The 11730-nt window shown below is 38.9% G+C and overlaps 1 long non-coding RNA gene across 3 annotated transcripts; it reads right to left on the reverse strand.

Annotated features, from left to right (window-relative positions):
• Nucleotides 1-1483: 1483 nt before the first annotated feature.
• LOC114839376 lies at nucleotides 1484-6190 on the reverse strand. Of its 3 annotated transcripts, none has more exons than XR_003781847.2 (9): nucleotides 5835-6190; nucleotides 4469-4648; nucleotides 4039-4159; nucleotides 3798-3895; nucleotides 3635-3700; nucleotides 3343-3426; nucleotides 3071-3208; nucleotides 2658-2867; nucleotides 1484-1690 (listed from the first exon to the last, which is right to left on the reverse strand). It is a non-coding gene; the product is annotated as an uncharacterized LOC114839376 (long non-coding RNA). The 3 variants fall into 3 exon arrangements; XR_003781846.2 differs by having other exon boundaries at nucleotides 1485-1690; nucleotides 4469-4620; XR_004575135.1 differs by having other exon boundaries at nucleotides 1529-1690; nucleotides 4469-6185.
• Nucleotides 6191-11730: the final 5540 nt, after the last annotated feature.

Here is an 11730-nt window from a genome sequence, read left to right on the forward strand (position 1 = left end):
CGCGTACGATCACACCGGTGTGATCAGTTTAGAGTGGTCCCTGAAGCGTACGATCACACCGGTGTGATTAGAACGTATTGTTTAGAACGCATCATTAGAACGCATATGTACGAGTGACGTAACAATGGCTGGTCAGACCGCGCTGTTATTTACTCACATTTAGCTCAAACAGCGTTTATAACTTTATTTCCTGATTGTAACTGTTTCAAGACCAAACTATGATATTAACCAGGTAGCAAGCATAAAAAAGTGTTACTTACGTACCAACGGGCAGCCAACACTAGCAGTTAGATTTTCTACAATAAACATAATACGCAAAAACTAATTATATTAGCGACTACTATAGAGCATCTAACCATTTCCTGAAAGAACTGACAACCGGTCAAAATGTTTCAAGTTACGTTACCTGTTGAGGGTGCTGCTATGCTTTTTATCAACCAAAGATAAAGAAAGGTGAGTAACTCTAAGACCTGATGGTCATTTACATTTGCCAGTCTTTCGGACAGATTTGCCATCCTGGGAAAACTATGATCTTCATTTTAGCTGCACTGCATTACAGGTCACACTTTGTTAGCTAGCGGTTAGCTGACGTTTGCTAGCTAGCTACAGTTACACATAAACCAGCTTTTGCAGCTCTTTGAATTCAAGTCAAAAAGAGAAGCTTGCAATGCAATGTATTTAGTGTTCCTTACCTGGCTGGCAAAGTGACTGTTCATGTCAACCGTCTGAACGCCACTCAATGCATGTAGCTAACTTCCCACACAGCAAAAGGACTCCGCGGTGGAACCGCTGCGGAGGTATTGCGGCTTTCGGAACGGACTCGCGAAGCGGAACTGTATCGGTGTCTGTTAGAGCTCAGTGACGGATCCGCAACGAAGGCGGATCGCGGACCCGCCGCGGCTCCGCGCTGCATCTGTTCCGCATCCGCGATTAAAACCTTGCCTCCGCGGCGGGTCCATTTGGGACCCGCTAATTGATACATACATCTGCCACGGATCCGTAACGGCCTCATAAAATTCCTGGCTCATCTGGCCGGGTCCGTTTTGGACCTGTTTTTCTCATTTTCAAAATCCCTAGGACTGTTCTTGCTGTAGGATAAAAATAGGATAAACTAAACCATAGGATTTCTATCACTAGGCCTAGTCTAGGTTACTCCAGCAATATAGACCTAATCTTAAATCTGCATTGCCTTGTATTTTTAACCTAACAATATTGTCAATAGGCCTAACAGAAAAGGTTCAAGTCAAGACATCAATTCACTCTACAAAAGTAATCACTACTTAATATAAAATTGTCATTTACATTTATGGAAAGTTACAAGTTCTTTCTATTCCGTTTTTGTTAAGTAGCCTACGTTGGCTAAGCTGCTTTACATTCATTTTGTGGTCAAAACCTAATTTAGTGCTTTATAGGCCTAGGTCGGTGCAGACATAAAATATTTTATCCATTAGGCTAAAACTTCAATGAAATGCACAGCTAAAATATCAGAAAATTAATAACTGGTGAACGACAAGAAGTTCAATAAAAATATTGTTTATTGCTTATTTCTCCTATTACTCCATTTGTGTGGCTTGAGGCGGGACACGTCTCCTCGTTGCCCGATCCGCTGCCAGGTTGAACCACCTGATTGCGTGCTTGGTGACCTCTGCGTCCGTGGCTGACCGTGTCACTGTGTTTTTCCTCACAGCACCTGTAATCAAACAGACAGATATGATTATGGTATGTGGCATCCAAAGCCAAGTATGCTTACACAATACAATATGAGATAGAGATTAAATAAAAAAAGAAACATGACTATAAATTATTATAAAGTTATAAACAGGGTTGCGGTGGTTAAAATAAGAGGTGGGTAAACTATGAATTTGTGATCAGGGTAAGGTTTGCCACACCTTTCGCTATCGGATGTTTAAAAAAGACATCCAAAATGTTCAAACAATATCAGTGGTATTAAATGGTTTTTGATCAGAGCACAATTGTATGTGGATAAATCAGTATTTTAAGTTTGGTAGGGTCCTACATAGATTCTATTTGGAGGTAAACTCTTAACAGATGGATAAACTCTATTTCTGACATTTGAGCGGTGGGTAAACTCCATTTACTTGCGTTTAGTCTCTATTACAGCCCTGGTTAACATTACGTCAGTTAGCAGATGCTTTTATCCAAAGCAACTTAACATTCAAGCTATATGTTGCAGCAGAGACCTTAGTGTTAGATTAACCATTCCAAAAGCAACACTAAATTAAAATACAACTCACATGGTCATTTACAAACCACACAACTGCATTCCATCAGTGTTTATTATTATTATGGAGAGCCAAGACAAATGTACGCGAGCGAAGCTATCACAACCACCAGGCAGCCAATACATTTGCGTGCATTTACTTCGATAACATGACAATCCACTGTGATTCCAAACCCCAAATGTCGACCGTAGTTGCGCTCTTACGCACAAATACAGGTATGCCACTGTCTTGCCCAAGACTGTGCCGGAAATTAGCATCTCCACGAGGGAGATTGTCACTCACTGACAGAATCTAACCACTGGGAAAAGGCGGATCAGGACAGGCCTGTTCAGGGCTGTTCAACAGAACATTTGCAATAATCATGGACAATCAATAAACCTAAAGGCAAGATTCATATTAAGTAAGAAAACTCACCACGCTCTGTCGAGCTGGGCCATTGACGGTTCCTTTAAAAACATTTCAAATGCCTCCACTGCCTCCAATTGTTCCAGGGGTAACCGGCATCTCAACATCTGGCCCCGGGGTTGCTGTTCAGCCTGCTGCTGAGGTAGTTCACCTTTGCCACAAGCTGGTGTTGTTGTTGTTTAATGGTCTCCAGCAGGCTAAGGATGTGGACCTCAGCCACTGTTGACACACAAGAAATATAGCTAAAATGTAGCGGATAAAATATATCACGTTTCAGTGTTTATCCTCATTACTCATAATACTAACCTTAGTTATTGACAATAGTTAATGACAAAAGTTATGAAAATATGTGATGGTTGTGGGATGTGTTTCCAAAATCTGTGGCACAGAATGCCCCTATGGATTTTTCAGTTAGTGCTCACCAGAGCAGGGAATGGTATCGGTCATTCCTCCCCCTCGCCATGTTGGTCTGTAGGCCAGGCTTGAAGAGGGCGCCTCTGTTCGCCTCATGTTGAGGGCCGGTGCGGGAGGTGGAGGGAGTTGAGGAGGGACTGCCGTTCCTGGCCCATAGTGAGTTGGGTGGTGTGAGAGAGTGGGAATTATTTTTAATTAAATGGTAGTCATCTGTTAACCATGACTAATAATACACTTTGGGGCCTTCCAATTCACTAATATTTCAGAAATCAGTCCCTACCTTGAGTAACTCTCCTCATGTTAAATGCAGGTGCAGGGAGTTGAGGTGATGAAGGGTGTTGGGGTCCGGCCCCATGGTCAGGTGCTAAGGGAGAGAAATTGCTATTAAATGGTTGTGATCTGTTAACCAATGGTATGCTGCGAGCTACAGGGCCAAACAATGGCAAACAAAACATCTCTGGTCAGGGGGAACATGAATTTGTATGTTTCAACATTTTGGTATGAACTACCTATTTCAACCCCATGAATGGATTGCCAGTGAAAAACAATTAATCTAGACGGGGCCCCTTTACCTAGACAGTTTCCTCCAGGTTGAGGAGTAGTGACTCTGCTGCATGGCACTCAGTGAGATGGTGGAGCTGGAGGAATGGATACAAGGAGAGGGGAATATCTTTAGCACTAACAAGGTAAACCATATCTATATTATGATTTTGTTATTAAGAGATTATTCCTTACTCTGCCAGTGTAATTGGTTTGGGCTTGAGGCTCCAACTGATACACCAGCTGAATTTTCTGGCTCTTCTTCACTCTCATCAGAGTCCCCAAAACGATGGCTGTTAAGTAACCATATCATTTTGGTTATTGCAATCCCAAAATTGCCAAATATACATATAATACATAGTATTTTTGAATGCTACAGGAAATAACCTTCCTATTACTGTAGAAACATAACAAAAACAAGACCGAACCGACTTACATTGGCTTCCTGAATAATTTCTCTGGCAGCTATCCCTCCTGCTCTGCCTCAGACTGTAGCTCAGAGGCGTTGCAGCCGGTCTGATATTGATTCATTAGCCTGATGGCGTCTTTGTAGTTGTCTAAAATGAAATATGTTAAAATGAACATGAGTTTCAAATTAGCTGTAGAGCTGCACAGAATATTATTATTGATGATGATAATTGTTAGTATCACTATTATTCTTTATTTAACCACGTTGGTCTCGTTGAGAGACCAAGAGAGACCTGGCCAAGAATAGCATCAACAGATATAAATTTAACATTTTAAAAATTGCAAGGCAAAGACAATTTCATGTGCATTTTCAGAAAATAAAAGGGTTTGTTATTCCAAGCATAAGGAGAAGCAACCATGAAATTATTTTTAAACAATAATTTTATGAATTGGCATACCACAAGTTCTGATGACCTTTACGTCATATCTTGGCCAGTTTGGCTTATGCTTCTCCTCGTTAGCAGCTGCCCGTTTCACACGTTCAGCTGGGCCAGTACACCATCCCGTCATCATACCAGTCAACTGGCACAAAAGCAATGTCCTCGCTTGCCTGAAATTCAATTAGATGAAAAGGCATCCTTAACGTAGAAAGAAAGAAAAAGGGTATTTATTCATCATCAAAAAAGGAATAACATGGACTAAAGCATGCACAAGTATAGGCCTACAATGTATACAAATAAGCAAGTTAGATGGGCTGAAAGTTAACCTGAATGGTGCCCCAAGGTGGGAAGAAGTATAAGGAAGGAAAAAGTACTAGACTGTTTATTAGACCCCAAATGAAACAAGAAGCTAACGTTAGCTAACGCTGCGGTGACTGTCCCTCTGCCTCTGACTCCCCCGCTGCATGGAGTATTCCTCCGTATTAGCTAGCTAGCTAATTTTACTGTTTTAAAACTATTTTCTAGGTTAGTGGGGGAGCCTACCGCTCAAAACCAACATGAAAAACGTAGCTAGCTAGCTAGTAATGTTCACTCATTACTAGCCGCTCATTTTAAACGGTGTGTAAAATGAGCGGTGATGTTAAATCTCCATATGTACTGTGTATTTGCTGAATGGTTTCAAAGTAATGTTCGGTAGCTACCATTAGCAGAAAAGCCCGTACTTCTTGACGTTCAAACAGGCGCCAATACCCATTAGTTGTCTGAACCGACTTAAACAGTGATTAAAATGCCGAAGCTTGATTTTCATTATAAAGAGGATGGCAGATAGACACTACACATGAGACCAAACTTGACAAAATGCAAACTTAATGCACAGCTAGCTAGAAACTAAACATGCTAAAATTGTACCTGCTAGCTATCATAGCAGACAAGTGCTTCACTGACTGTAATATTGACCCCACTTCATTGACTGAAATACCAGTGCCAATTTATCAGTTATAGGTTTGCATCGCAAACGTGAACTCAAACATATAGCTATATATAGGCATTATCAATACTTGCGAAATGATGCAATCGCGCCTAGCAGCATGCTAGCTAGCAGCTACATGCTGCTAACATAGCATAAGCTACATATGGATAGCAGCGACACATTAAAACAGACCAAACCAGTCTTTATCACACTACCATAACATATTCTGCCGAAATGACTATCCCATTTTAAATCAAATGGGCTACAATATCATCATAATCTCTCAGCTAGCAATAGCATGTTGCACAAAAGTCCTAATATCAAACAACGTCATTACAATCATTATACATGATGAGCAAAAAAACACAAAGGCCTATGTTTGCTGTGAATGTCGCAATAAATCAATACACTTACTCAGATAGTTCAGCGCAACCGTGTCCCAGGAAAGAAAATCTCCACTGATATGACTCTTGTCTCGGCGTAGCAAGAGCACACCAAGAGGTTGTAGTTCAACCTTTACAGTAAAGGCGCGTCCACTTCTGCGGATCCGACACGGATCCAGTGTCGGACAGTAGAATTCACCGCGCTGCCCGGAGGCGGAGCGGATCCGACACGGGTCCAGTGTGGGACAGTAGAATTCACCGCGCTGCCCGGAGGCGGAGCGGATCCTCTGGGCGGTGCCAAAACGAATGTGACAGTCACGCGGGTTTCACGACTTGGATGCGGATCCGCGTAGGCGTCTACTGCTGTGTGGGGTGGGGTTAATCCAGTCAGTTTGTTTTGGTAGGGTTCATGCACAATAGCTCAATTGGCAGATCTAGCAGCGAACCGATGGCGCAAACTAAAACAGTATTACTACTTTTGTTGAGAAAAAAGTTCAACGTAATCTTAAAAAAATCTACCTTTTCACTGATCGCATTTGTCCATTACTAAATGCAAGAATCGGAATTTATAATTTTTTGAGAGCTTCTGAATAATTACGTAAAACAATTTACACACCACCTATTGCCTGATAGATTGCGTAAGTTTTATTGATACAACAAGTGAAGTGTTTCAGTATCTTTCTCGCCGCAATCTTTAGAAATAGGACAGCATTTTTAAGATTGGTTCATAATTATTCAATATACATTTTTAACAGTTACTACCGGTAGAAGTTTGTTAATAAAATTTAAATAAAAAAATAGATGCATAACTAGTAAGCAGCATGGTGTTTTTGGGAAGCTGCAGATTAAATGTATTGTGACGTTACAATCAAATTCTGGAACTCTGAGTGAGTGCTGAACTCACGCGCAAAAAAACTCACTCTGGGGGGCCGTTAAGGCATATTTGAAACTCACGCGTGAAAAGGTTAAATACGCAGACCACACCAATCAACCCATAAAACATGAAAGGTTAACAATCACCGGTTGTAGGCCATCTGTTGCACCACTTGTCAGAAGATTAAACACCGGGGGTTTTAGATCTGACAAACACCATTTGTTGAACATCATGTTGGCCGAATGTCTGCTCTTAAGCCGCTTAATGTTGTTTTTAATTCTTTATGTAGATTTGTTTTGAGGTGTCCTTTTAAAACACATCACTGTGTAATGTATGCATCATTGAATTGGCTTCAGTTGAATGCAAGAAGAGACTTTCATTGGTTTCTTTTTGTTTTTAAGTGTGCCTACTTTGATTGCCCTCCTTACCTGAGAGAACTTTTGGTTCCAAGTAGTTCGCTGTATCTTCTTAGAGATATGCAAGCTCTCGCCTTTACTGTACCAGGAATCTTTTCAGTCATTGGTCGTAAATCCTTTCATTATAAAGCAACCAGTGATTGGAATAACCTTCCTCTTTCCTTGAGGTCTATCTCTTCTTTTCATAGATTCAAGTTATCTATATTCCAATATCTAACTAAGGTGTGTGCATGTTATTAAAGCCTGACTTTCTATTATGTATGTATATACGTATGTGTGTGTGTGTGTGTGTGTGTGTGTGTGTGTGTGTGTGTGTGTGTGTGTGTGTGTGTGTGTGTATGTATATATGTGTGTGTGTATATATGTATATGTGTATATGTAAGTGTATGTTGATATGTATATATGTATATATATATATGTACATAGGTATATAACTGGATAATTGATTTACCTCTCGTGAATCCAATCTTTGTCCTTTTTATGTGCCACTCATTGTTCAATGAATTGCTTGTACTTTTTTGAAACTGTCATAACATGTCAAAGCTTTGAGGCCTAAGGTAGTGATGTAAGGTGTATATTAGTTGTTGTTGTTTTTTTTTATTTTTTATTTTTTTTTTAGTGCTGTGGATTTATGTTCTGGTACTTGGACCCTCTTGAAAATGAGATGCTGCATCTCAAGAGGCTATCCATTAATAAATTGACATTGAAATTGAAAAATGTCCCGCCCACCTGTCACATCAATATGGAAGCCCCGCCCTCCAGGGCCATAAATCACCATTCTGACACATTATATCCTACATTAACTACTATTAGGGCCTGTAATGGTATAGCCGGACATTTAAAATTACGTCACGGCTTTATATTCTTTGAATTTGAAGGATGTTCAGTATAGATAACTAACACATTGAATATAATAGTGTGCAATATTGGGTATGTGTTGTATTTTGCAAAGTTCTCTGTAATCTTCAAAATGAACACTGGAGTGGTAATTGCCATATTTACACCATATGTGCAGGTTAATTCTCACGCAGGCACAGATCACTTATCTTTCCTATGTTTTGTTTTAAACATATCTTTCATATAAACATATTAATGGTTTTATGAGACCATTAATTAACTTTCAGTTTTAAACATATTTTGGGATTTACAATGCAATTCCAATCTCTGTTAAAGCATAGCCAAAATAGGACTGGGTTATGTTTATTAATAGAGCTGCATTGGTTATGGGTCATTCCCAATCTGGTACTGTAAAATAATCAAATAGATTAAAGGCATGAGACTCAAAATTGTTTATAGTTTAACTTGCTAAGATTTCGCTGTGTGCTGAGATGTGAATGTGTGACAGTTATAAAGTAAGAGTTTAGTCTGAAAGAAATAGTGCACTATTTGAGATGACGGTCGCCTGGGGTTGCTGTCCAATTCCAATTGGAGAACTCAGTGTGCACAAAACGAAATTGTCCTCCCTGGACAATCTGGAATATCTAAATTATGAAACGCAACCAAGACTCACTTAAGTTAAGAATCAACTGGCCAATGTTAAATGTATTGTCTTGTGTGTGTACGTTTAAATGTTATGTGTTTGTTGTCCAAGACTTGCAAACTGCCTGCTTAACAAAACAAATAATTAACTGTAAGCCTGCTTATTCTTTAAACCTCTTATGGTGGTATTTGTTTTGTTTGTCAAGTATGTCTGGAGGGTCAGTGATTCTACCGTTACCTCAAAGTTTATGACCTAAACTAATTCGGAGTGAGTAGATGGTACGTGCTATGTTCATGATGACATTTGCAGAACGGGTATTCATGATTTAAACTTCTACTAGTGTTGCATTCATAATGACAATTGTTCCCAATTTTGGTTAAATATCCTCTACTAGTCTCCAAAAAAGAATAGATGAATAAATAAACATACTAATGGTGGGCTCCATCCCAACACACACGGAAAAGGTGTATTTGTTTTCCGTGTTGGGAGTTGGTGGCTGTATACTAGATCCCTCTCATCATTGATTTGTTGATCGGCTTTATTTAATGCTTATACAATTAAATTCTGGTTTAATCAAATTAGAAAGTATACAGATTAAAATTAAAATGTTAATCCTCTCATATGTTCTACTTCTCTGTCACCAAAGTTTAAAAAATAGTAATTTTATAAACAACCCATGAAATTCTGTTATTAAATCTCAAATGAATAAATACCAACTGTAGTATCCACACAGACCTCGATCAAAATGTCTCCAATGCAAAGTTTCATTTCTATGCCAATGATACTGTGATATACTGCTCTGCACAAACTCCCAACCAAGCTCTCTGTCAGCTACAACTTGCTTTTGATACTGTACAACGTACCTTGTTCGATTTAAAACTTGTTTTGAATGACGACAAAACAAAACTTATGTTGTTTTCCAGTGCAAAATCAAAGTCACAGAACCTTTTACCTATCACCACTTCTCAGGGCTCCGAGATTAAGTTTGTATCTCAATACAAGTATCTTGGTATCCTAATCGATGATTCACTCTCTTTTAAACCTCACATTCAGCAGTTGGTGAAAAAACTGAAGCTGAGACTGGGTTTTTATTTTAGAAACAAGCAGTGATGGACGAAGTACACAGACCATGTACTTGAGTAAAAGTTGAGATACCTAGTGTAAAATATTACTCCAGTAAAAGTGAAAGTGCTCCCTTTAAACGTTGACTTGAGTAAAAGTATAAAAGTACTTGGCTTCAAATGTACTTAAGTATCAAAAGTAAAAGTAATTTGGTGTAATGTAGTTCCAATGTCTTATGTCCTTTATACACTCAATCAAGTCATTTAAGGTAACTAACACACTAACACCACTCTGAAAATACAACGTTTTCTATTTGTGATATCTGGTACTGATATCTTTAGAAATTATCATAAGCACATCATACTACATGGAAAGCACATGATTAGGAATAAATAGGGTGGGGGGAAACCACATTAGACTGTATTTCTTTAACAATTTATTGTTTGAAGTAATGTAGAAATCTTACTCCTTTATCACATGGCACATTGCTCCTTTACTATATCACAGTTGTGCAATAACTTGCAAAAACGTATCTACTCAAGTTTACAAAGGATGTCTTACTAAACATGACTCCTTACAACAACATGCTGTGTCTCCACTCTAAAAACAATTGTTAGTGTTTGCATAAATCACACAAAAAACTGAAACTAACACACCACCAGATTTCCCTGAAGACTTACGTAGTATGTAGAACTACTAACTAGTAGTGATGTGCTATAACAGAAGAATAACAGAAATAGTACTGTTAACTTTATGACCTACCTAAAGCTAAAATATGTTTTGTTTAGTTTGAGAAGGAGCTGATTTTCAAAATTTCTGGCATCCAATCTTGCCCTTCTTGGGCTGAAAATCAGTCCAGCAGTGTTAAAGAGACGTTCGCATGCAGCAGAAGCTGGTAAGGCAGTGTTGATTTTAAGAGACAATTTGCAAACCGCAGGATAAGATTGCAGTATCTCTTTGTTGTCTACTTTAGAGGCAAGGTACCCTTCTAGCTGTTTAACACTTTCCTGCCCATGAGTTGTCTTCATGCTTGAAAAGAACAACAATATATCTCAATTTCATAAATTAAGTGCACATTTCATGTTTTTTTGCATGTACCAAGTAGGCTGCTGAGAAGACTGAGTAACTAGCTAGCCTACATCAATCGCAGACTACTGTTCAAGTATCAATCATACTTGCATGTAAACCTTGTCAAATAGAAGCCTAAATGTCAGAAAAATACATCGGCCTAAATGCATTTTCATCATTTTACATTACATTTATTTTCTATTATTTCTTTAGACACACTACACATTCTATGAACGAGCTTGACTAGTAAATGGCATTTTTAAGGGGTAACGTTACGCTATTTCTAGCCAAGTGCCTTGGTGTTAATGAGGTTTGCTAACGTTACTAGCTGCAGTTTCCTAGCTTAACCTTGCACAATGCAACTGATGTCCACCTTTATTATTAACACAATGTATGAGCGTATTATATCCAGTTTGGGTAAAACGACAGGTAACTGTTATATTAGCCTTTAATTAATTTCAATTTCAATAAAAAATTACTTACCTCTATGTGTTTCTTTAGATTGGACGGTGAATTCTTGAAAGAATAAATTGTATGCTTCTGAGGCAGACAGAGAAGGCACTTAAAAATGAACGATTCGTTATTCCTTTCCACTACTTCAAATAGTTTGCTTAAATATGGGCATGGATGCGCAATTTCAATGTCTGGCGCTTTTTCCATTATTGCGTTGGCTATGAACGTGACAGGTAGGCAGCAGCCATAGACAGTAAAGCGCAGTCGCAGCCAGCAGCAGCGCGCGCCCAAACTGCACGAAAAAACGATGTGTTCTGATTGGTATACTTGCGGAGCACGTGCACTTATTTGGACCTGTCACGGGTCACGCATGTATGTTGTGGAAAGGAACGTAGAAAGAAACGACCGGTATTAGGAAAGTAGTGGAGTAAAAAGTAAGGTTTTCCACTTCGAAATGTAGTTGAGTCAAAGTAAAAAGTCTCACAAAACAATGATACTCAAGTAAAGTACAGATACACTAAAAAGTTACTTAAGTACGGTAACGAATTACTTGTACTTCGTTACTGTCCACCAC

Source organism: Esox lucius, chromosome 22, assembly GCF_011004845.1.
Source record: "Esox lucius isolate fEsoLuc1 chromosome 22, fEsoLuc1.pri, whole genome shotgun sequence".
Taxonomy (NCBI): domain Eukaryota; kingdom Metazoa; phylum Chordata; class Actinopteri; order Esociformes; family Esocidae; genus Esox; species Esox lucius.